At 41.3% G+C, this 26432-nt stretch overlaps 1 pseudogene; it reads left to right on the top strand.

The window, feature by feature from the left end:
* The window catches only part of LOC123458663, a 94342-nt pseudogene that overhangs the window by 2427 nt on the left and 65483 nt on the right, over positions 1 to 26432 (top strand).

Genomic DNA, 26432 nt, shown 5'->3' with positions numbered 1-26432 from the left:
GAACCCAGCCGTCCCGCTCCACGCGCGCTCCCAGCAGGGGCCGCCATCCTGCCGTGCCCCCGCCCCCGTCCAGGGCCAGGTCAAGCTCCGAGCTTGTCCCGGGTGGTGTTGGTCATCCTGCCTTTTGCGGACTGCGCAGGCCACTGGGCCCATCTCTGTGCATTGGTGTCTGGTACCCAGGCGGCGCCAGCTCGGGTTGGCTGGTGGAAAAACTTTTTTTAAATAGTTAGATGCCTCTCCTTTCCGCGTGTTTTACACTGCTCCCTCCCCCATAAAATGGCAATTTTACAGACTTCTCCTGAGAGCTCTTGCCTAAAGATCCTGCCACACCCCCCTCTCCTCGCCACGTGTCTGTCGCATGTCTCTGCTCCCCTTTTCGGGGAAACGGGGCAGGACCTAAGCTCCATCCACTGGGAGGTGACTGCAGTTGACACCAAAAGCAGCAGGAACCTGGCAAGACTTTTCCGCCGGATGTGGGGCAAGAATTTGAGTGGTCTGATCCTTGGGGTCCTGAGGTCTTGCGACCTTCCTGTGCCCTATCACAGGCCTGTTGAGATGCCTGCGCTGTGCTTCAGCCAGACCCTGGAAACAGAGAAAAGAAGGAGAGGACAGAGAAAAGAAGACTGGCGAACTGCATTTCTTTTTATTTTATTTTTCAATTTTAGTTTATTTATTTATTTTTTAGTTGTTTTGAAATAGGATTTAACCTTGAACTCATAGTGATCCTCCTACTTCTGCCTTCCAGGTACTGGGATTAAAGGCTGCACAACCACTTGGGGTTTTGAAACAAGGTTTTACTCTGTAGCCTAGGCTGGCCTGGAACTCACGACACTCCTCCTGCCTCAGCTCCTGAGAGCTAGGATTACTGGTATGAAAATTAACATCTACAAGCCTTGCATTTAACTAACCACTACACCAACCTGTCTTCCCGTGTGTGTGTGTGTGTGTGTGTGTGTGTGTGTGTGTGTGTGTGTGTGTAGAATGCACATGTTCCTTTACAGAGAAAAAAAAAAGGCAATAAGAAACTCTTTTGAAGGGGTGAACATTGGGTAAAAATAACCTTTCAGAAAGCTGGTGTCCTGCTCACCTCGTTTGCTCTTGACCTTGACTCCAAAAAACTCGAAAGGCAGGTGTTGCCCCTATTTAACAGAAGAAACTGAAGCATGGGTAAAAAGACTCCTCCTCTTTGGTGGTCTAGACTCCAGCCTACACTTGTCACAGTGTAAACATTTGATCTTGACTTAGGTGGCCTATTGATTACTTTTTTTTTTTTTTAACCTTGATAGGTATTCCAGTCTTAATGGGAATAACTGGATTTTCCAGTACAACCCTTCAAATCTTAGTGTGTGAGAGAATCAAATTTCCATGCAGAGTCCTGAGTCCACATCTGCAAAATTCTGATTCAGGTTAACAGCCCAGGAAATAGGAATTTTTGTTTGTTTGTTTTTTGAGATAGAGTTTCACTATCAACCAGGATGACCTGAAACTTACTCTATTGTTCCAGGCTGGCCTCAAACTCACAGAGATCCTCCTAAATCTGCCTCCCAATTGCTGGGATCAAAAGTGTGTGCTACCATGGGCTGGAGATGGCTTAGTGGTTAAGTGCTTGCCTGTGAAGCCTAAGGACCCCGGTTCAAGGCTCCATTCCCCAGGACCTTAGCCAGATGCACAAGGGGGTGCACATGTCTGGAGTTTGTTTGCAGTGGCTGGAAGCCCTGAGGTGACTTCTCTCTCTCTCTCTCTCCCTCCTTCTGTCTGTCTGTTGCTGTCAAATAACTAAGTAAAAATAAACAAACAAACGAACAAAAAAGTGCCACCATGCCCTGCTAGGAAGCAGGATTTTAAGCAAGTGTCCTGTGGTGAGGCTGCTGCAGGTGTTGTGGGAACCTGTTTTCAGAGCTCTCAAAGGATCCTTGCAACAGGCAGGGTGAGATAGAGCCAGTTCAGACCCTTGACAGAGCTTTGTGTTTGTTTTCAGAAAATCAAGAGAAGGAAAGTAGGATTTATATATATATATATATATCTCAACTTTTCTCTCTTTTTTTTTTTCTCAGACTCTAGGGTTGTTTTTTTTTGCATCTTTTTTTTTGTCATTTCATTTCCTTTTCTAGTATCTAGATATCCTTTTGCGGAAGCTCTGTTGGTAGTAAGTTTTGCTGTATTTGAACTTTGTTCTCCCCTCCAGACCAGAATGACATTTTTGCTGGGCATAGAATTCTTCTGAGTTCTTGCAGCAGTTGGCACATTGTGGTACTTCCTTTCCTCGGGGCTTCTGATGAGGAAGTCACTGTCTGTCATCCACATTGTTGACATCTGTATTTCTTTCTCCTCTGTAGGCAGAAAGCTATCCCCCCTTATTTCTTTGCCTTTAGTTTTCAGAAGTTTGCCTGTGGCATGTCTTATGTCTTAGGTGTATTCTGTCTTTTGCCAAACTTGACAGTATTTAGTCACTATTTCTTCACATAAAATTTCAGCTCTACCTTCCCATGATGGAACTGGAGGACATGACTGTTATGTCTTTAGTTTTAGTCCTTTGACAAGTTCATAAGGCTATGATCATTTCTTACAAATCTATTATCTTCATTGCTCAACTTGTTTAGTCTACTGTTTTATTTTCAAGTTAACTGAGTCTTTCCTCTGCCCTTTCAAGTTTGCTTTTGAGCCCATTCAGTTCAAGTTTTAATCTTGGTTACTGTAGTTTTCAATTATAATGCTGTGAAGAGCTAAAGGAGGGGACAGTTAGCCCCTCCCCATTACTCCAGCTGAGCACCTGTGAAAGGAAGACACCTGGATGTCCAACCCAGGAACATGATTTAGTCCCAATTACTGAGTGACTACTTGTGTGCTCACAGCACACATGCACACATTCCTAAGCAGACTGAGTGATAATGCCAACTGGAGCCAATCTATAAGATTGTGGAGAATAAATTATTTTTTAATTTCACATAATGGTTTATATTGGTTGTCAACTTCACAGGATCTAAAATCACCTAGGGGTACAGTGTTGGTGGTATAGTGGTGAGCATAGCTGCCTTCTAAAATCACCTAGGAAACAAATCTCTGTATATGTCTGTGAGAGAGGTCTAGATACATTTAATTGAGTTTAGAAGACCCACTTTAGCTGTGGGCAGCACTATTCCATGCCTTGGGATCCCAAACTGAACAAAGGGGAGAAAGCAAGCTTTCTTAGTTACTTTTCTTGTTGCTGTGATAAAATAACCTGACAAAAGCAACTTAAGGAAGGGTTTATTTCAGTTTATAGTTTGAGAGTACAGTGTATCATAGTGAGAAAGGCATGGCAGCAGGAGCTTAAAGCAGTAGTCATAGTCAGTCCAAAGTGAGAAAGTGGAGTGATGACTGCTGCTGCTCAGCTAGCCTTCTCCTTTTTATCCAGTCTAGGATCCCAGCCCATAGAATCCTGCTCCTTGTTTTTAGGGTGGGTGTTCCCACCTCAGTTAACCTGATCAAGGTAATCCCTCAAAGCATACCAGAGGCTAACCTAATCTACATAAACTGTTATAGACACTTCCAGAGGCTTGTTTCTAGGTTATCTAGGACTTGTGACATTAACAAACAATGTAAACCATCATACAAAAGTTCTACTTTTGCTTCCTGACAAAAGACTAAGTGTGGCCAGCTGATTCATGGTCCTGTTGCTATGCCATAGCAACATGGACTATATCTACTCAAACTAAAAGTGGAATTAAACCATTCTCCTTAGGTTGCTTTTGTCAGGTATTTTGTGGCAGTAATGAGACAAATTACTAATAAACCCCACTAATTTTTAGGCTATATTGATGTGATGATAACCGAAGTTGTCTCTAAAACTGAAAGTGAGGCACAAAAAAAAATCTGTCCCTGTTTATAGTCTGGTCCCTTCATTGAATGTAGTTGTAATTATATATTTCATTTATTTATTTGAGAGAAAGAGGAAGAGATGGAAGTGCAAGGGCCTCTAGAACCAAAGATGTCTTCTTACATCACTAGATGTCATTACTCTGGTTGAGAATGATGGTGAACTTAGCACCATAGCCACATCTATGAAAGTGATTAATAGAACACTGGACATCAGGATGGAGAAACTACTGTCTTGTTTGACAACAGTGCTGAATGTTGGTGAGTAGGTGAATCATTGTGAGGATGATGCTATAGAGGAGGAGATAGCTATTATTTGAATCTACTGTTGAGTTTATAGAACACTGTTAAAGGTAAGAATAAATTCCTTGCTTCCCTGGGGAGGGAATAGATGAGGTTGACAGCCATCTCATAGGGAGGAGTCTTTGATAGCTTTGCCTACCTTCAAGACCTTTGAATCATTCAGAAGCAGAATGGTATGGGGGAGAAGGAGAAAGGCAAATATCTGGTATTTGGGTGTGCTCCCAGAGAGGTGCTGTAACTTGGAAACACAATAAAGAGATTGCCCCATTGGCATATGTGGCCTATAGGGCATTCATGTAATTACTCCTTAGTGAAAGCAAGAGGAAACCTGTAGGAAGCTGTTTTCATAGTCCTTTTATGAACATTTACATGAGTTAATGAATACACAAACAGATCTGATGAAAACACCTCAGTAGTAAAACAACAAAGTGGGGTACAATGGAGGAAGTCAGATCTCCCCTTAGGCTGGAAAGAGTACAGGTCTTTGGAGCTCAGAGATTGTAGCCAGTGTGACTGGAAGTACCAGTGAAAGAGAGTTCAAAGGCATTCATCCTTCTGCTCACCCACCTGCCCTTGTACCCACTCTTTGTTTCATTAATGGAAGACCTGTTATGTGCCAGACACTGTCCTAGCTTATGAAACTTGAGTGGCAAAAATCTCTTACCACCAAGATGTTACATTTCAGTGAGGGAGAGAGAGAAACAGAAATGGTGGGCAAGTTGCTTAATCTACTAGAAGGTTATGGGGCTATGACAATAAGGAAGGGATGGGGAATGAGAAGTGCCAGGAGCAAGGACTGAGAAATGAGTTGGGTAGAGTGGCCCTGGGAAGTTCCATTGAGAAGGTGACATTTGAGTAGGGACTTGAGGAAAACAAGGAAGAATTTGGTTACTCAAGATGGGAAGATGTACCCTAACTGCAGCATTCCATGGGCTGGGATATCAGAGTGAATAGAAAGGAAATTGTTGGCTGAGCACCAGCATTCATCACTGTCTGCTTCTTCACTGTGGACTGAATGTAACCAGCTGCCTCAGGTTCCTGCCGCAGTGCCTTTGACATCATAATGGACTGTATCATTGAATTGTAAGCCAGGATGAACCATTTCCTTTCCTCCCTTAAATTGCTTCATGTCAAGTATTTGGTCACAGCAATAAGAAATTAATACAACAGGCTAAGAAATTTAAATAACTTCTCTGGGCCCCTATTTGTTTATTTATGTTTTTTTCTCAAGGTAGGGTCCCACTCTAGTCCAGGTTGACCTAGAATGATGGGATTAAAAGTGCACCACCACACTGAACCCATATTAAATGAATCTGTGGGTATGTGACATTGGCACCTAACAGTACCTGGAATTGGCTAGGTGCATCAATTGCCCAGTGATAATTCTTCCCCAGTGACAGTCCTTCCAGTGCCTTCTTCTCAGGGCCCCAGCTTCATCTGAGGAAAAGGCACACTCCAAATTCTCTGAGCCATTAGAGTTCACTTCTGCCAAGGCTGATTCCTGGCTCTTGGGATGGTTTAAGCTGTGTTTTACTCCCAACCTTGAGTGAACATCCATTCTTGGAGTTCTATTGTTTAGAGGAAGAATCATATTCTCTGTGCCTAGCACTTGGAACTTAGCAACAGTAGAGGAGGAAGGGTCATAAATATGTGCATTTGGCATCATGATTACCACTAGAAGAAGCTAAGTCTTAAGGGATCCCCCTTGGGGTAAGTGAGAAACTGGACCTCACAGACATTAAGCAACATATATGAGATTACAGAGTTGCTGAAAGACCAGGGAGCAAAAGCCTTGATGACTCATTTTGTTCTTTTTTTTTTTCATTCTTTTTCTTCAGTCAACTATGGGAAATGAGCCAGGAAGGTGGTTGTTGAGTGTTGAGCAAAGCAAAGCAACACTACCCATAGGTAACATGCTCATGTCTACTCAATTCAGGAAGACTATCTATATAGTGACATGCTGCCAAGGGAAACATGGCCAGAAAGACCTGAAAGCTTCTAGATACTATTGATTGTGGAACCCAACCCTACCCAGCCCAGAAGAAGCTGGGTCAGGTATGGAATGGTAGAAGGAATTCAAACTTTCCACAAGACTTCTGGACATTCCTGGCTCAGGTTTAAAGGGCCACTCTCAAGCTTGGCTTGTCAGTAGAAGTGAATTGTGACCATAAAGTTGTGCTTCAGAGAGTCCCAGCTGACTGCTGCCTGTGCACAACCTGCTTGAGAGTCCAGGTGGGTCCTTTAACAGCAGGTTATGAGTGACAGCTGAAAATTTCCTAGAGTTCTGTACTTAACAAAAGCCATGACCAGGTGGTGCTGGAAGTGGCTGATGATAAAATGGAGATTCTAACTTTGGAGACCTTGAAAGCAACTGTAGATACTAACCTCTCACCCCAGTAGAAATACCATTAGTTGTCATCAGAATAAATTCATGCATTCACTTTTAAAGGCAAATGATTAAATATTAGGAGGAATGACACAGTTTTACATTTTCACTTATTTATTTGAGATGAAGTTTCACTATGCTGTCCAGGTTGACCTTGTATTCTTGCTTTAAGCAATCCTGCCTGAGCCTTATGGATAACTTACTATAGGCTTGCCTTACTTGGTCAGCTTATAACTTTTTTGTAAACCTGTCAACAGTCTTTATTAATTTTAAACAAATAATCAACAATAGCTGCATGAGCAGAATGTCCTGGCAGCATGGTGAGGGTGCTTTCCACATCATTCTACTCTTTTTTTAAAACACTATTTTTATCTTTATTTACTTGAGAGTGTGAGATAGAGAGAGGTAGAGAGAGAATGGGCCCACCAGGGCCTCTAGCCACTGCAAACTAACTCCAGAAGAACGTGCTACCTTGTGCATCTGGCTTATATGGATCCTAGAGAACTGAGCCTGGGTCCTTTGGCTTTGTAGGCAATTACCTTAACTGCTAAGCCTTCTCTCCAGTCCTCATTCCATAGTTTATCAGTGATCCTTTCTTTTTTTTTTTTTCTCAATTTTTATTAACATTTTCCATGGTTATAAAAAATATCCCATGGTAATAGCCCTTCCCCCACTTTCCCCTTTGAAATTCCATTCTCCATTATATCCACTCCCCATCTCAATCAGTCTCTCTTTTATTTTGATGTCATGGCCTTTTCCTCCTCTTATGATGGTCTTGTGTAGGTAGTGTCAGGCACTGTGAGGTCATGGATATCCAGGCCATTTTGTGTCTGGAGGAGCATATTGTAAGGAGTCCTACCCTTCTTTTGGCTCTTACATTCTTTCCACTACCTCTTCCACATTAGACCCTGAGCCTTGGAAGGTGTGATCGAGATGTTACTCAGTACTCCAGTCACTTCTTTCTAGTACTATGATACTTCTGAGTCATCCCAAGGTCACTGCCATCTGAAAAGAGAAGATTCTCTACCCAAAGTGAGAGTAGCGATAATATAAGGGTATAAATATTAAGAGAAGTGCTTACTGGGCAGTTTGGTAAGCATAGTATATACACTTATCCAGACATCAGCAGATGTTATACCCCTAGGGCTCATGACTACCCCTGTTTTAAGTTTTCAGTATGAGGGATATATTCCCCCCATGGAGCGGGCCTCCAGTCCAACTGGAGGGCAGTTGGTTTCCACCATGATCAGTGATACTTTCTAGCCATGTACATGTGATATTTATAATTTCTTAAAGTCACAGCCAAAGTTTTAAGGAATTCAAGTTCTTAAAAATGGCATCTGTATAAGTGGTCTTATTCAGAGAAGGCTCCAATGTATGAGATAGCAAAAAACAGACATGAACAGTAGACCATCCAAGTATAATACAAACTCATCATGATTTCAGGCAGTGTATCGAAGAAAAACACTTAGAAATATTGTAAGTGGGGTCATCAAGTCTTATGTCACACACTTTACTATAGCTATAGGATTACAGAAAATGAGCATTCAACCACAACATCCCCCATTCCTCAACAAGGAGGATGAATTGACCCCTGTGCTCCACAGCTACAGGAAGTGGCAGAGGGTTCTGCTGAACTGATTAGCACTGAAGACATTTGAAATAAACCCTTGCTGTTTTAGATGGCACTGTCTTAATATCTATACTTCCTGTGGAGTGTCTGATCCAGCTGTTCTCAAATGCTGAAGCTGTCCATACAGCTCCCACCACACATTTACCCTCACACAGTGAAATCATGATTGCACCACCAACAGTTTGATTCAGACAACCTGAGGTTTTAAGGCTCATCTGACTAGATCCTGCTGTCTCTGGTTAGTAGAAAATCAAAAGCAAACCCAGAAGACCATGGAACCAGGGCAGGTGCAGTGAAGAGTGAATCATACTTTGGGGAGTCAAGAACTCACCAAGTTCAAATGGGACAAAGCATCAGTTGAGTTTCCATGGAGGTCATGCTGCAGTAAACATGGCTTGCTAGTGTCCATTACCATTATAGAACCTGACTTCAAATGAGGAACCTTTATAACAGTAACTCTTATATAGACCAACTGGTCACATGAAGATTCCTTCTGCATCCACTCACCCATGTGCTTCCAAAAGACTCTCCTGTCGTGTCTGCTGCACAAGGTGCATGCTGTCCGCTACAGGTCTTCTCATCTCTTTCCAGTTCAAGGAGCTTACAATTTCTTAAAAAACAAAATCATGCTAGTTATGACGCTGCAAGCCTCTAATACCAGCACTTGGGAGGTGGAGGCAGAAAGATCAAGAGTTCCAGTCAGCCTGGGCTATATGAGACCCCATATCAATAAATGGGGGCCTGGGGAGATGTCTCAGAGATTTAAGGGCATTTGCTTGCAAAACCTGTTGACCATGTTCAATTCCCCAGTACCATGTAAACCCAGATGCACAAAGTGGCACATGTGTCTGGAATTTGTTTGCAGTGGCAAGAGGCAAGGTGTATCCATACTCTCTCTCTTTTTCTCTCTCAGATAAGTAAAAATATTTTTTAAAATAAATAAAATGGGGTACTTCTAGTCAAGATGGTGTCTTCCTAACAATGCTTCAGCTCTTGTGGTAATATCAGGCAAGATATTCCAGTTTGAGTAGGTCTTAATAGACCTCCAGTGAGCAGGCATGGAGGGGAATCTACTGATGCCCACATTCTCAGATAGCCCACTAGGCCCTCAGGTCCCCTCAACTATTCACCTCAGGTTCTCTGCTGCACTACCTGCAGGCTATGTTGAACACTGCCCACGGGCCTTCTCTGTCTCCTGGAGCCCCTCCGCCCCGTCCACTGCATTTGTTGGTGGTCCACATGCACTGTCTGCCAGTGACCCGTGTGCCTTCTCTGTCTTCCGAGGATCCCCACCTTTGTCTGTTGGTGGCCTTTCCTATCTCCCAGAGGCTCCCCTGCATCTGTCAGTGGTACATGTATAGTGTCTGTTGGTGGTCATGTACCTTCCCTGTCTCCCAGAAGCTTCCCCCGCTCCCCGAACTGTGTCTGTCAGTGGTCTATGCACCTACCCAGTCTCCTGGAGACCCACCCCATTGTGTCCAGCCCATGCCTGGCTACCTCAAGCTGCACTGACTAAGCACACAGCCCACTTGTCCCTTGCTCCTATATCTTGTTGTGCTCCCCTGTCTTGCATCCTTGGTGCACTGGCCCAAAGGCTGCCTCTGCTCTATCTGATCACAGACCCTCAACACACCGTGCTGCCTATAGGCATCCCTTGGCCAGTGCTCCTGTCTCCCCCACACCAGCCAACTCCCTGGTCTGGCCTGAGCTGTGGAGCCCAGCAACCCCCACCAATCCTCCAATGCCCTGCCCCACTCCCAGGGACTACTTGGGGTATCACATCAGCTCCCAGAAGGGGAAAAAAGGGAAATCAGTCAATCACCTGCTAGGGGAACCAGTTTGTCCTCTATCACCTGCCCATTTGGGTTGAGTAGGAGAGCAAGGGCAAGTGCTATGCTCACAGTGCCACAGACAAGATATAGCTGAGACCAAGTCAAAGGGAACTCAGGCCTCCAATCACACCTTTGGTATTAAGCATCATCCTGGAGCTTCTGGTACACTTAAATCCTACACAACCTGCACATCCAAAAATACAAAGCTATCATCACACTATTCTATTCAAACATTAAACAGAACACTCACTGAAGACACTACAAGGAAAAACTCTCACTTCCTCCTTAATTAAATAAGATTCCCACACTGTAGAGCTGGACATGGTGGTGCACACCTTTAATCCCAGCACTTGCAAGGCAGAAGTAAGAGGATAACTCTGAGTTCAAGGCCACCTGAGAATACAGAGTGAATTCTAGCCCAGGTCAGTCTGGGCTAGAGTGAGACCCTAATTTTTTTTTTTTTAAAAAGAAAGAAACATCAAATGGAGGAAGCTCTAACTATTCTGCCTAGTTCCACAGTGTAATTCTCCAATGAAAACATAGAGGAGACAACTGGAGTAGAACTCCAAAATGAAGACACAAGTTATCGCTCACTGACCAAGCAGAACTGGCAGGAAATCAACAAAAACCCAACAATCAAAAAAAATGAAATCCATACAGTTGTCTACACTAGGCTTGATCAGAGAGACCTCACAAGAGGTTAAATGAATTGAAGGTGAGCCAAAGGAGGGTAAAAAATAGAGGATCTCAATAACCAGCTGGTTAAGCTTAATGAAGACATAAGTAAATGCAAGAATGAATTTCAAGAAGCATTAAGATCAAAGCATGACCTGAAATTAGAACTCAACAAACAAATGGATGCTATATGAACAAAGGCAACAAAAAGATGCAACCCAAATTAAACTAGTGTAAACTTCTCTAGAAACCCTCAAGAATAGGTTTTAATCATGGGGAGGATGGAACCTCTGAGCTGGAAGACAAAACATATGAAACAGTTTGGGTGTCTAAAAGCTTTAATAAGTTCAAAAGTCTTGTGAACAGAACATGAGGGAACTGTGGGATACCCTAAAACATCCCAACATTCAGATAATGAGTATACCAGAAGGGGAAAAAATTCAGACCAAAGGCATGGAGAAGTTACTCAACAAAATTATCGCAAAAAACTTTCCCAGCCTCTCAAAAGAGCCCCATCAAGATACAAGAAGCCAACAGAATTCCAAACAGTCTGGACTAAAGAAGAAATTCTCCAAGGCATATCATTGTTAAAACTCTAAACAACAAAAACAAAGAGAGAGAGAGCGTTAAAAACAGCAAGAGAGGAACAATGCATTAGATATAAAGGCAATATCATCAGAATTACCTCAGATTTCTCAATGGAAACCCTGAAAGCCAGAAGGGACTGGAATGGAGCACCTCAATGTCTAAAAAACTAGGCTTCCAACACAAACTACTGGATCCAACAAAAGTATCCCTCATGATAGATGGTTAAAGAAAAACTTTCTATGATAAAAGCCAGCTTTATGATTATAGGAACAAAAAGCCAGACCTACAGAGATTACTTCAGGGAATTTTCCACACAGTAGAGTGAAACAACCAATCTCAAGAGCCCCTAACAAGAAGATCACAACAACCAAAACTAGAGAAGGCTTAAAATAGTACTAAGTCCAAGAAACACCAAACCCCTAAGAAGCACCCTAACATGGCAGGGATTAAATTAAACCTCATAGTTATAGCCTTAAATATTAATGGTCTTAACTCACTTAACAAAAGACAAAAGTTAACAGGCTGGATCCATGTGCTATCTTCAAGAAAGAAACCTCACCACTAAAGACAGACAACTCCTCATGGTGAAAGGGTGAAAAAATGATATTCCAAGCAAATAGAAATAAGAAACAAGCAGATGTTGCTATATTAATATCTGATAAGATAGACTCCAAACCAAAAGTAATAAAAAAGGACAGAGAAGGCCACTGCTTAAGCATCAAGGGAATGATCCAATAAGAGGACATCACAATCATAAATCTATATGCACCACACAAGTGCACCACAGTTTAAAAAACAAAACCTACTTAAGAATATAACAGAAATCAACACCAATACCATCATAGTTGTGGACTTCAATATTCAACTACCAGGGACTTCCGGCCAAGATGGCAACCACCTAGCTGCTCTGCAGATACCAGGGAAAGAAAGGCAAGAAATTAAGGGTCATCAGGGTCTTCTTGCCAGTGGGAGGGCACAGAGTGGGGAAAAACAGGGAAGCATGCATCCCCCCTCGGGTGGGTAGTCAACCCCCACTCATAGAGCCACCGCGCCCTGCACCCCGCACCATGCCCCGCACCCGCGCCCCAAGCCATGTGGCTGTGTTCCAATTGTGTGCCCGCCAACCCATCACGTGCCCGCCAGCCTGCTGCACTGACGCGGGGACATCCAACTTTGTGCTCTGATCCTGCGCGTTGGCCAGCCACACTGTGCTCGGTTCGCATGCCCGCGGGGGCCACCTCTGCCGTGATTAGGCAGCTGCCAGACACCCTGGTGCTGTACTCCAATTGCTTGCCCACCAGCCAGCCTCTGCTGTGTCCTGATCCCCTGCCCGCATCAGCTGCCTCTGCACTACAATTGCACATGCAGCGGGCCTAGTCCCACAGCAAGGGCCACACGAGTCCACACTGAGGCACTAGCGCCAGCTCAGGTACCATCCCCTCTGTCCGTTGCCACCCATCCCCCACTCCCCTGAGGCAGGAGAGTGCAGACTGCTTGCAGGTCCCAGTGCTCCCAGACAGAGATTGGGCAGCTTCAGGGCTTGCTACCCCAGTCTCCTTTCAAACTCAAAGGCAGGCAGCTTTGGTGCATTTCTGGGTGAGAATTCAGGCAACTTTGGCACCTCAGTCAGGCAGTAGATAGGCGGCTTAGGCAAGAGAGAGCAAAAACCCAGGCTGCTTGCAACTGCCCCAGGCTGCCTTGGATTCTCATAGAGCTAGAGCCCAGGCTGCTCCACCCACCTACCTGCCCATACACTGACATGGGTAGACCACAACGCAAAAGAAATAACATGAAAAATAAAATGCAAGAAAATCCAGACAGATCAGCAGTCCAACAAGGATTACATCTAACCTGCAGGAAAGCTACAAAGGACAAATGATCGTGTGGATGCTACCATCACTAAGCTGGAGTAATATGATAAGACACTGGAAGGAATTCAAAGAGAGCTAACAGAGTTGAGGGAGAGTGAAAAAAAAAGAGGACCTTAAAAATCAGCTGGCCACATTAATGAACACATAAAGAAATGCAAGGATGATTTCCAAGAATCATCAAGAAAATCAGAAAATGAGGTGAAAAGGGAGCTGGACAGAGCAATGGAAGTGATATATAGGAAAGTAGTAGAAAATGCAAACTTAATTGATCAAGTCCAAAACTCACTAGAGGCTCTCAAGAATAGAGTAAGCAAAGTGGAAGATAGAAACTCTGATCTGGAAGACAGGCTGGAAGAAACAGTTCGAGAGTCCAAAATTTTCAGTAAGTTCAAAAGTTCCTGTGAACAGAACATGAGAGAATTGTGGGATACACTTAAAGGTCCTAAAATCAGAATCATTGGAATACCAGAAGGAGAAGAATTTAAGACCAAAGGCATGGAGAAATTATTTAACACAATAATTGAAGAAAACTTCCTCCATCTCTTAAAAGAAAGGCCAATCAAGATACAATAAGCAAACAGAACTCTAACTGACTAGACCAAAGGAGAAACTCCCCAAGACATATTATAATTAAGACTCTAAACATTGACACCAAAGGGAAAATCCTAAAAGCAGCTAGGGAAAAACAGCACACCACTTTCAAAGGAAGCCACATCAGAATTACTTCAGACTTTTTTTTTTTTAAATTTTTATTAACCTTTTCCAAGATTATAAAATATATCCCATGGTAATTTCCTCCCTCCCCACCCCCAGCTTTCCCATTTGAAATTCCATGCTCCATCATATTACCTCCCCATTACAATCATTGTATTTACATATATACAATATCAACCTATTAAGTATCCTCCCTTCCTTTCTCTACCCTTTATGTCTCCTTTTTACCTTACTGGCCTCTGCTACTAAGTATTTTCATTCTCACGCAGAAGCCCAATCATCTGTAGCTAGGATCCACATATGAGAGAGAACATGTGGTGCTTGACTTTCTGGGCCTGGGTTACCTGACTTAGTATAATACTTTCCAGGTCCATCCATTTTTCTGCAAATTTCATAAATTCATTTTTCTTTACCGCTGAGTAGAACTCCATTGTATAAATGTGCCACATCTTCATTATCCACTCATCTGTTGAGGGACATCTAGGCTGGTTCCATTTCCCAGCTATTATAAATTGAGCAGCAATAAACATGGTTGAGCATGTACTTCTAAGGAAATGAGATGAGTCCTTTGGATATATGCCTAGGAGTGCTATAGCTGGGTCATATGATAGATCAATCTTTAGCTGTTTTAGGAACCTCCACACTGTTTTCCACAATGGCTGGACCAGATTGCATTCATACCAGCAGTGTAGAAGGGTTCCTTTTTTTCCACATCCCTGCCAACATTTATGATCATTTGTTTTCATGATGGTGGCCAATCTGACAGGAGTGAGATGGAATCTCAAAGTAGTTTTAATCTGCATTTCCCTGATGACTAGTGATGTAGAACATTTTTTTAGATGCTTATATGCCATTCGTATTTCTTCCTTTGAGAACTCTCTATTTAGCTCCATAGCCCATTTTTTGATTGGCTTGTTTGATTCCTTATTATTTAACTTTTTGAGTTCTTTGTATATCCTAGATATTAATCCTCTATCAGATATATAGCTGGCGAAGATTTTTTCCCATTCTGTAGGTTGCCTCTTTGCTTTTTTCACTGTGTCCTTTGCGGTGCAAAATCTTTGTAATTTCATGAGGTCCCAGTATTACTCTGTGGTTTTATTGCCTGAGTATTTGGGGTTGTATTCAGAAAGACTTTGCCAAGACCAATATGTTGAAGGATTTACCCTACTTTTTCCTCTAGCAGTTTCAGAGTTTAAGGTCTGATGTTAAGGTCTTTAATCCATTTGGACTTAATTCTTGTGCACGGCGAGAGAGAAGAATCTATTTTCATCCTTCTGCAGATATATATCCAGTTTTCCCAACACCATTTGCTGAAGAGGCTGTCTCCTCTCCAATGAGTATTTTTGGCATTTTTATCGAATATCAGGTGGCTATAGCTACTTGGGCTGACATCTGGGTCCTCTATTCTGTTCCACTGATCTACATGTTTGTTTTTGTGCCAGCACCATACTGTTTTTGTTACTATGGCTCTGTAGTATAGGTTAAAATCAGATATGGTGATACCAACAGCCTCATTTTTGTTGCTCAGTATTATTTTAGATATTAGAGGTTTTTGGTGATTCCAAATAAATTTTTGGATTGTTTTTTCTATTTCCATGAAGAAAGCTTTTGGAATTTTGATAGGGATTGCATTAAATGTGTAGATTGCTTTAGGTAAGATTGCCATTTTCACAATATTGATTCTTCCAATCCAGGAACAAGGGATGTTTCTCCACTTTCTAGTGTCTTCTGCAATTTCTCGCTTGAGTGTTTTAAAGTTCTCATTTTAGAGATTCTTTACTTCCTTGGTTAGGTTTATTCCAAGGTAATTTATTTATTTTTTTTATGCAATTGTGAATGGGAGTGATTCTCTGATTTCATCCTCTGTGTGTTTGTTGTTAGCATATATGAAGGGTACTGATTTCTGTGTATTTATTTTGTATCCTGCTACATTGTTGTAGGTTTTGATCAGCTCTAACAGTTTGCTAGTAGAGTCTTTAGGGTCCTTTATGTATAGAATCATGTCATCTGCAAATAATGATAACTTGATCTCTTCCTTTCCAATTTGTATCCCTTTTATGTGTATCTCTTGCCTTATTGCTATGGCTAAGACTTCCAAAACTATATTAAATAAAAGTGGGGACAGTGGAAACCCTTGTCTTGCTCCTGATTTTAGTGGAAAAGCTTCCAGTTTTTCCCCATTTAGTAATATGTTGGCTGTAGGCTTGTCATAAATAGCCTTTATTATATTGAGATATGTTCCTTCTATTCCCAGTCTCTGTAGGACTTTTATCATGAAGGGATGTTGGATTTTGTCAAATGCTTTCTCTGCGTCTAATGAGATGAGCATGTGATTTTTGTCCTTCAACCCGTTTATGTAATGTATTACATTTATAGATTTGCGTATGTTGAACCATCCCTGCATCTCTGGGATAAAGCCTACTTGGTCAGGGTGAATGATCTTTTTGATATATTCTTGTATTCTGTTTGCCAATATTTTGTTGAGAATTTTTGCATGTATGTTGATGAGGCAGATTGGTCTTTAATTTTTTTTTTCTTCTATCTTTGCCTGGTTTTGGTATCAGGGTGATGTTGGCCTCACAGAAGGAGTTTGGTAGAATTCCTTCTTTTTCTATTTCCTGGAAAAGCTTAAGAAGCAATGGTGTTAGCTGTTCCTTAAAAGTCATGTAAAATTCAGCAGTGAATCCATCTGGACCTGGGCTTTTTTTAGTTGGGAGATTATTGATAACTGTTCGGATCTCCATGTTTGTTATAGGTCTATTTAAGTGATTAATCTCATTTTGATTTAATTTAGGTAGGTCATATAGATCAAGGAAATCATCCATTTCTTTCAGATTTTCATACTTTGTGGAGTATATGCTTTTATAGTATGTCCCTATGATTTTTTTGGTTGACAGTTGTTATCTTTCAGAACTTGGAATATATCACTCCAAGCCCTTCTGGCTTTAAAAGTTTGTGTTGAATAATCTGCTGTAATTCTGATGGGCTTACTTTTGTAGGTAACTTGATTTTTCTCTCTAACTGCTTTCAATATTTTTTCTTTGGTGTGTGTGTTTGGAAGTTTGATTATAATATGGCGAGGAGGGTTCTTTCCAGTTTTGTCTGGCTGGGGTTCTAAAGGCTTCCTGTATCTGTATTGGCACCTCTTTCCCAATTTGGGGGAAATTTTCTTCTATGATTTTGTTGAAGACACCTACTACGCCTTTTGAGTGAAATTCTTCTTCTTCTACTATGCCCTGAATTCTAATATTTGATCTTTTCATAGTGTCCCAAATATCTTGAAATTCCCACTCATACTTTTCTATAAGTTTGTCTTTCTCTTTGTTGGCCTGTATTAGATCTGCCACCTGGTCTTCTAGCTTAGATATTCTGTCCTCTCTTTCATCCATTTTACTGGTGAGATTTTCTACAGAGTTTTTTATTTCATTAACTGTGTTCATTGCTAGTAATCCTGACTGGTTTTTCTTTATTATTTCTATTTCCTTATTTATATCTTGTATTGCCTTCTTTATTTCATGAAATTGGTGTCCTGCATCTTCTTTGATTCCTTTGATTTCCTCTTTAAGTTCCTCTTTGACTCCTTTGATTTGTTCTCTGACTTCTTTGAACATATTTACAATCATTCTTTTGAAATCTTTTTCAAGCATTTCCTCTAACTCGTTCTCACTGGAGGTCATTTCTGATGCATTAATAATTTTAGGTGGATTTATATCGTCTTGCTTTTTAGTGTTTCTTGTGTTATAATTTATATATTTTTGCATCTTGCATTATGTTAATGCTTGGATTTTCTAGCTAGCTTGGTATTCTTAGCTGTATCAATTGATTTGATGTTATATATTTTCAGGGTAGGAGCTTAAGGTGTTAGATGTGGCTCTTAAGACTCTGAGAGTATCTACAAAGGTGCACCTAGGGGTTGAGTTTCCCTGCTATGGGAGTATTCAAGTAGGCTGAGTGGAATAAAATACCAGTAGTTTCTAAAAGTTAACTAAACACTGTACCCATTCAGTCAAAAACAGCCCCAAGTATGTATGCCAGAGTACTTATTATAACAACCAGGTCCTCTATCAACACAGAGGTTAAGATTTCTGGTCTGTTGAGGGATCCCAGTCAGCTTGTGACCAAGTGAGACCCTTCCCTGGTGCAAACCCAGTTACCTTGGATGGTTTTGGTCTCAGTCAAGTTGCTGCCTGGGTCGTCGTGCTGCTGTTCTGATTTCTGGAGCTGGGCACTGGCTTTTCCTGCGGGGCAAACCAAGCCTGGCAACTGTGGCCCTGCAGATCAGCACCCCCGCTGCTGGAACTGCTTCTCTGAAAGCTGCCTCTGCTGGGTCTGTCAGCAGCTGAAGCTGCTGCTGCTGCTTGGTATGCTGTTGTTGCTACCCCTGGGTCTGCTGCTGCTGGGTCTGCTGCTGCTGGGGCCGCTATTACCAATGCCAGAGCTGCTGATGTTGCTCCCGGATTCTGTTCCTGCTTGTGTCCCGCTGTTGGCTCAAGTTGGCGTGGCTGGGTCCTGGAACGCTGCTCTGTTAGCCGGAGCTGGGCTCAAGTGGTGTGGGGGGGGGGAAGGGAGCCACAGCTGCTCTGGTTCTCTCGCTGCTCCACGTGTTCTTCTACCTCGCAGTCTGCTCCTCCGCTGCTCACTGCCGCTCTCCCTTCACGTTTCCTGAGTTGCGGAGAGCGCGCTGTGAGGGGAAGCTCCTGCACCTGGCTTTTCCTGCCGCTAGAGCCGAGTCTGGCGGCTTTCTGGTGCGTTCCGCTGCCGCGGCGGTTGGTACAGCTTCCAGCGCCGCTTTTGCCGTCCTGTGCGGGCACTGGATACTCTGTATCTCTCCTACTTCTCTGCTGCCGCTTCAGTTTCCTATACACCTCACTTTTTAGTAAAAGTGTGTACTTCAGACTTCTTAATGGAAAGCCTGAAAGCTAGAAGGGCCTGGAATGAAACTCTCCAAAATCTTAAGAAACTATGGCTTCCAACCCAAACTACTCTACCTGGCAAAAGTCTCCCTTATAATAGATGGTGAAAGGAAAACTTTCCATGACAAAACTCAGCTTTACAATTATATGAACATAAAACCAAACCTACAGAAAGTATTCCAGGAAATTCTCCACAGAGAAGAAACAAATAACCAAACACAAATGCCTACAAGAAGCATATCACAGCAACCAAACCCAGAGTAGACAGAAAAAATTTCAAATTCCATGGAAATGCCAACACACCTCTACCACCACAACATGGCAGGGATCAAATCAAATCTCATAGTCATCACCCTAAATATTAATGGCCTTAAATCTCCCATCAAGAGACACAAGCTAATAGGGCGGATCAAAAAATTAGACCCCTCAATCTGCTGCCTTCAAGAAACCCACCGTACCACTAAAGATAGAAACCTCCTCAGGGTGAAAGTGTGGAAAACAATATTCCAAGCAAGTGGGAATAAGAAACAAGCAGGTGTAGCTATATTAATATCAGATAAAATTGACTTCAAACCAAAAATAACCAAAAAAGACAAAGAAGGCTACTTCCTACTTATCAAGGGAATAATCCATCAAGAGGATATTACAATCATAAATCTGTATGCACAAAACACAGGGGCACCATAGGTCATAAAACAAAACCTACTTGACAATAAAACAGAAATAACCACCAACACCATTATAGCTGGGGACTTTAACACACCATTATCAGTAATAGACAGATCATCCAAACAGAAGCTCAACAAGGAAGTAAGAGAGCTCAACAAAACCATAGAGCACCTAGACCTAACAGACATCTACAGAACTTTCCATCCCAAATCCACAGACTACACATTCTTCTCAGCAGCCCATGGAACATTCTCTAAAATAGACCATAGACTGGGTCACAAAGACTGCCTCCACATATTTAGGAAAATCGACATAATTCCCTGCATGATATCAGATCACAATGCTATATTCCTAGAAATCAACAACAAAACTACCAACAAGAACCCCAACAGCAACTGGAAACTGAATAGCACACTCTTAACCAATAAATGGATAGTGGATGAAATAAAAAATGAAATTGCAAAATTCCTGGAATTGAATGACAATGAGAACACATCATACCAAAACTTATGGGACACAATGAAGGCAGTCCTCAGGGGAAAATTCACAGCACTCAATGCCTTCATCAAAACGACAGAAAGATCCCAAATCAATAGCCTAACCATTCACCTAAGGACATTGGAAAAACAAGAAAAATCCCCCCCCCAAAAAAACCCAAAGAGCTCCAGAAGGAAAGAAATAAGTAAAATCAGAGCAGAAATTAATGAATTGGAAACCAAGGAAACAATTAAGGCAATTGACAAAACACAGAGATGGTTCTTTGAAAAAATAAACAAGATTGACAAGCCTCTGGCCAATTTAATCAAGCAAAAAAAGGAGAGACTCCAAATTAACAAAATTCAAAATGAAAAAGGAGAGATCACAACAGACATAAGTGAAATCGGCAGAATCATCAGGAATTATTTCAAAAACCTCTATTCCACAAAACTGGAAAATGTGGAGGAGATGGATAAATTCCTGGACACATGTCATCTACCAAAGCTAAAGTCAGAGCCGATTAATCACCTCAATGAACCCATCACACTCATGGAGATTGAAAAAGTAATAAAAAACCTCCCAAAAAAGAAGAGTCCAGGACCAGATGGATTCCCAGCCTAATTTTATCAAACCTTCATGGAAGAACTCAAACCAATCTTCCTAAAACTGTGCCACACAATTGAAGAACAGGGAAAGCTACCCAACTCCTTCTATGAAGCTAGTATCACCCTAATCCCAAAACCAGGCAGAGATGCCGCAAGAAATGAAAACTATTGGCCTGTTTCCCTAATGAACGTAGCTGAAAAGATCCTGAACAAAATACTCGCAAACCGAATCCAACAACACGTCCAAAGCATTATCCACCTTGAGCAAGTGGGATTTATCCCAGGAACACAACGGTGGTCTAACATGCGAAAATCTGTCAATGTAATACACCACATAAACAAGCTTAAACATAAAAACCACATGATCATTTTGATAGATGCAGAAAAGGCCTTTGAGAAGATACAATATCACTTCATGATCAAAACATTGGAGAGAATCAGCGTGGCCAGTTCACATCTTAACATAATGAAGGTAATATACAAAGATCCAAAGGCCCAAATAATACTTAATGGAGAGAGACTGGAGGAATTCCCATTGAGATCAGGAACAAGACAGGGATTTCCTCTCTCACCTCTGTTTTTCAATATAGTTCTGGAAGTCCTAGCCCAAGCAATAAGACAGAAGAAGGAAATGAAAGGGATACAATTTGGAAAGGAAGAAGTAAAGTTAGCTCTATTCGCTGATGACATGATTGTATATGTAAGAGACCCAAGAGACTCCATCCCAAAACTCCTGATGACTAACTCCTATAGCAAAGTAGCAGGATACAAAATCAATGCACAAAAATTGGTAGCATTTCTGTATGCAAATGACAAAGAAACAGGAAAAGAAATAAAGGACATAGTCCCATTTTAATAGCAGCAAAAAAATTGTAATACATTGGCATAACATTAACCAAGGAAGTAAAAGACCTATACAACGAAAATATAAAAACTCTCAAAAAAGAAATTGAGGAGGAGTTGAGAAGATGTAAAGACCTCCCATACTCCTGGATAGGTTGAATTAACATTGTGAAGATGACAATCTACCTACCAAAGGCAATATATAGATTTAAAGCAATTCCAATTAAAATCCCTACAGTGTTCTTCACAGAGATAGAAAAAATGATCTCACATTTCATATGCAAAGGCAGAAGGCCTTGCATATCTAAACATATCCTCAGCAAAAGAAATACCTCTAGTGGCATCACCATACCTGATCTAAAGCTATACTACAAAGCCATAGTAATAAAAACAGCATAGTACTGGCATAAAAACAGGAGTATAGACCAATGGAATAGACTTGAGGACCCGTATTTTAGGTCAAGCAACTATAGCTACATGATATTTCACAAAGGCCCAAACAATATAGGCTGCAAAAAAGATAGCATCTTCAACAAATGGTGCTGCAAAAACTGGATAACCATATGCAGGAAACTAAAACTTGATCCACACATTTCACCATGCACTACACTCAAATCCAAATGGATCAAAGATCTCAACATAAGATCAGAAACTCGAATACTACTGGAAGAAAATTTAGGAAGTACTTTACATGGTATAGGAATGGCAAAAGACTTCCTGAATAAAACCCCAGTGGCTCAAGTTCTTAAACAGTCATTCAAGCAATGGGATCATATGAGGCTGAAGAGTTTCTTTACAGACAAGCATATAATAAGCAAAGCCAATAAAATGTCCACAGAATGGGAGAAAAAATTTGCATGTTATCCAACTGATAGATTCCTTATCTCTAGAATTTACAAAGAACTCAACAGTCTAAACCATAAGAAGACAAATACCCCACTCACAAAATGGCTCACAGAGTTGAACAGGCAATTCACAGAGGAAGATATACAAATGGCAAACACACACTTAAGAAAATGTTCATCATCCCTAATCATTAGAGAAATGCAAATTAAAACAACTATGAAATTCTACCTTACCCCAATAAGGATAGCCAACATCGAAAAATCAAATGAAAATAAATCCTGGGTAGGATGTGGAGAAGCAGGGACACTCATTCACTGTTGGTGGGAATGCAGGATGGCAGAACCATTTGGGAAAGTAATATGGACACTCCTGAAAAAGCTGACTATAGAAATACCAACAGATTCAGTTATACCATTACTGGGCATGTACCCTAAAACCTTCAAACCACAGGCCAGAGAGATTTGCTCAACCATGTTTGTAGTGGCTCAATTCGTAATTGCTAAAAGCTGGAATCAACCCAGATGTCCATCATTAGAAGAATGGATAACTAAGATGTGGTATATCTACACAATGGAATTCTATACAGCAGTAAGAAAAAACTACACAAAGTAATTTGAGGAAAAATGGTTGAAGCTGGAACAGATCATTCTCAGTGAACTTACCCAATCACAGAAAAAAAATCAACACATAGTCTCACTCATCTACCACAGCTAACCTGAATCTACCCAAGATACCTTACATACTCAGCAAGCCCCTCATGGACTAGACAATAGGATGGATGGGGAGGGTGGGGAGTGCATTGAAGGGTGGAAAACAGTAATCTGGACCCAAACGGCAATGGTACCATAAAATTCTACTTCCTAAAAGACAGACCAAATGGCTGAACCTTCACTAGACCCTTACAGGAAACTCCTGAACCATAAGACACTGGAGAGGGTAGGATCAAGACTAACCTAAATCTTCTACATCTTCTCTCCCTCCTTCTCCCCTTCTCCCCTCTATCTCTCTCCTCTCTAACTGTTGTATATTAGTTATGTTTTTACTCCATTTCTTAGTGGGCACTGACCTGTAACCCCCACTTCCAGCTTGGGACTACCATCCACAATGAGCTTTTGATCAGAGAAACTTATAGGGTTTCCCAAAATAATGACAGACTTCTGTCAGAGTACTTGATGACCCACCAAAGGCCAGTGGTAAGACCCTATTGCTGAAGACTCCATACGCAGCTGACACATAAAATGGAATGTCATGGCTGTAAGCCAGGAGAGAGTTAGTCCCCAGACAGTCAGCGTGTCTAGTGCCAGAAGGTGCTACATGAGTGACTGGGGGAAATGACCAATATCTGTCCAAGCAACTCATTGTCTAACCTAATTAGCAACAAATAACCTGATGTGATGCCCACACAAGTGCAATAGTGGCACACAGCCATGGTGAGGAACCAACTGCTCTTGATTTGGCTAACTGATCACCTCAGTGGTACTAGACCCATAGCTGGAGATGGAAAACAAGTCAGAACCATGCCCAAACACAAGCCCACTCTCCAATATCAAGCTACCATCAATCATGGGGTATAAGACGGCCTACACCTATCAGACTCTCTATCAAAAAGTAAGTGTTATCTCAATTTTCCAGGTGCCCACTTACTCTTCGTTGGAGAATCTGCTTCTCTTTTTCAGATGGATGCAAATCCTAAGGAGAGAGATGCCCCAACATACCTCAAAAGGGGTCCAACTGAAACTAAGGACAATTGGCGAAACAAGCAAGGGTGATGTTTTCCTGTGACCTGGATACCAGCACAAAGGGGAAGGAGACCAACACAGAGAAAAATCAACTCCTACCAAATCAGAGAGCCAGAGCCTCAGAGGCCCCCAACACCTCAGCACTGAAGCAGACCAAAAATGAACCCAACATGGCTCAGGGAAATTTTGAGGAAGAGGGGCCAGAAAGAATGTCAGAGTCACATGTTGGTTCATGATTTGAAGAGACATTTATCATACCAATAACTGTGGGCTAACTCCACAATGCATGCCCTATTTACATCAACAAGGAGGGTCAAATGGGAGGGGGTAGATCATGGATGACCCTAAACAATGGTACCAAATTGCCTGTATTTGCTGCAAAGAAAACTAATAAATTAAAAAAAAAATATTCAACTACCATCAACAGTTCAGGGAAACATAGCATCATTATGCATATAAGAGAGGTTAACAAAACCATAGATCAACTAGATCTAACAGACATCTACATAACATTCCACCCAAATTCTATGGAATATACATTCTTCACAGCAGCCCATGGAACCTTCTCCAAAATAGATCATATACTGGGACATAAAACATGCCTCAGTAAATTCAGGAATATAGACATGATTTCCTACATCATATCAGATCACAATGCTATAAAGCTAGAAATTAACAACAAAAAAATCACTTCAGGAATATTCCACCAGCTCCTGGAGACTGAACAATGCACATTTTTTTTAGACAAGCCTAATAAATTGGATTTCTTTTTATGCAAGAAAGAAAGAGTGCGAGAGAGAAAGAGAAAGAGAGAAAGAGAGAGAGAGAGAGAGAGAGAGAGAGAGAGAGAGAGAGAGGGAGAGAGAGAAAGAGAGAAAGGGAAAGAACTTGGCACACCAGGGCCTCCAGCCACTGCAATCAAACTCCAAAGGTATGTGCCCCCTTGTGTGCATGTGAAACCATGCACTCTTGTATCACCATGTATCTGGCTTACGTGGGACCTGAAGGGTTGAACATGAGTTCTTAGTATTCACAGGCAACCCCCTTAATTGCTAAGCCATCTTTCCATCCCTGAACAACACACTTTTAAACAATGAATGGATAGTGCAAGAAATAAATTATAAAAAATGAGATTGTAAAATTTCTAGAATTGAATGACAATGAGGACATGACTTACCAGAACTTATGGGACACAATGAAGGCTGTCCTAAGGGGAAAATTCTTAGCTGTAAATGCCTTTATAGCAAAGACAGAGGAAACTCAAATTAATAACGTAATCATCCACCTAAAGGTTCTGGAAAAATAAGAAGAATCCAACCAAAGAGCTCCAGATGGAAAGAAATATTCAAGATTGGAGAAGAAATTAATAAATAGGAATAAAGAAAACAATAAAGAAAATTGATGAAACAAAAAGCTGGTTCTTTGAAAACATAAACAAGATTGATAAACCCTGGTCAATTTGATCAAATGAAAACAAAGAAGTCTCAAATTAACAAAATCAGAAATGAAAAGGGAAAGGTCACAAAAGACATCAATGAAATTGGAAGAATCATCAGGGCTTACTTCCAAAACTTCTATGAATTCCTAGACACATACCACCTACCAAAAATGAATTCAGAGCAGATTAATCTCTTAAATAAACCTATCATATCAATGGATATTGAAAAGATTATCAAAAATCTCCTTAAAAATAAAAGTCTAGCACCAAATGACTTCTCAGCCAAATTCTATCATATCTTTATTGAAGAAATGAAACCAATTTTTCTCAAAGTGTTTCACATAACTGGACAACAGGGAATACTCCCCATATCTATTTATGAAGCTAGTATCACCCCAATACCAAAACCAGAAAGTGATAGAACAAGAAATGAAAACTATAGGCCTATATCCCTGATGAATTTAGATTCAAAGATCCTAAACAAAATTTTGCAACCTGAATTCAAGAACACATCAAATGCATTATCCACCTTGATAATGTAGGTTTCCTCCCAGGGATTCAGGGATGGTTCAATATATGGAAATCAGTCAATGTAATATACCACATAGATAAACTTAATCACAAAAACCATATGATCATTTCATTAGATGCAGAGAAGGCCCTTGGCAAAATACACCACTTCATGATCAAAATGCTGGAGAGAATAGGCATGGGGGGTTTATATCTCAACACAATTAGGGCTCTATATAAAGCACCTAAAGCCTAAATAATACTTAATGGGGAAAGACTCAAGGAGTCTTTGAGTTATTGAGATCATGAACAAGACAGGGGTGCCCACTTTCACCACTGCTCTTCAACATAGTACTCAATGTCCTAGCCCAAGCCATAAAACACGAGAAAGAAATAAAATGATACAAACTGGAAAGGAAGCAGTCAAATTAGCCCTATTTCCAGATGACATGATTCTATTCATAAGTGTCCAGAAAGTCTCCATCTCCAAACTTCTAAAGGTGACTAATTCCTTCAGTAAAGTGGCAAGATA

Source organism: Jaculus jaculus, chromosome 2, assembly GCF_020740685.1.
Source record: "Jaculus jaculus isolate mJacJac1 chromosome 2, mJacJac1.mat.Y.cur, whole genome shotgun sequence".
Classification (NCBI taxonomy): domain Eukaryota; kingdom Metazoa; phylum Chordata; class Mammalia; order Rodentia; family Dipodidae; genus Jaculus; species Jaculus jaculus.
Note: the sequence above shows the minus strand (reverse complement) of the source record. Positions and strands in the feature narration are given on the sequence as shown.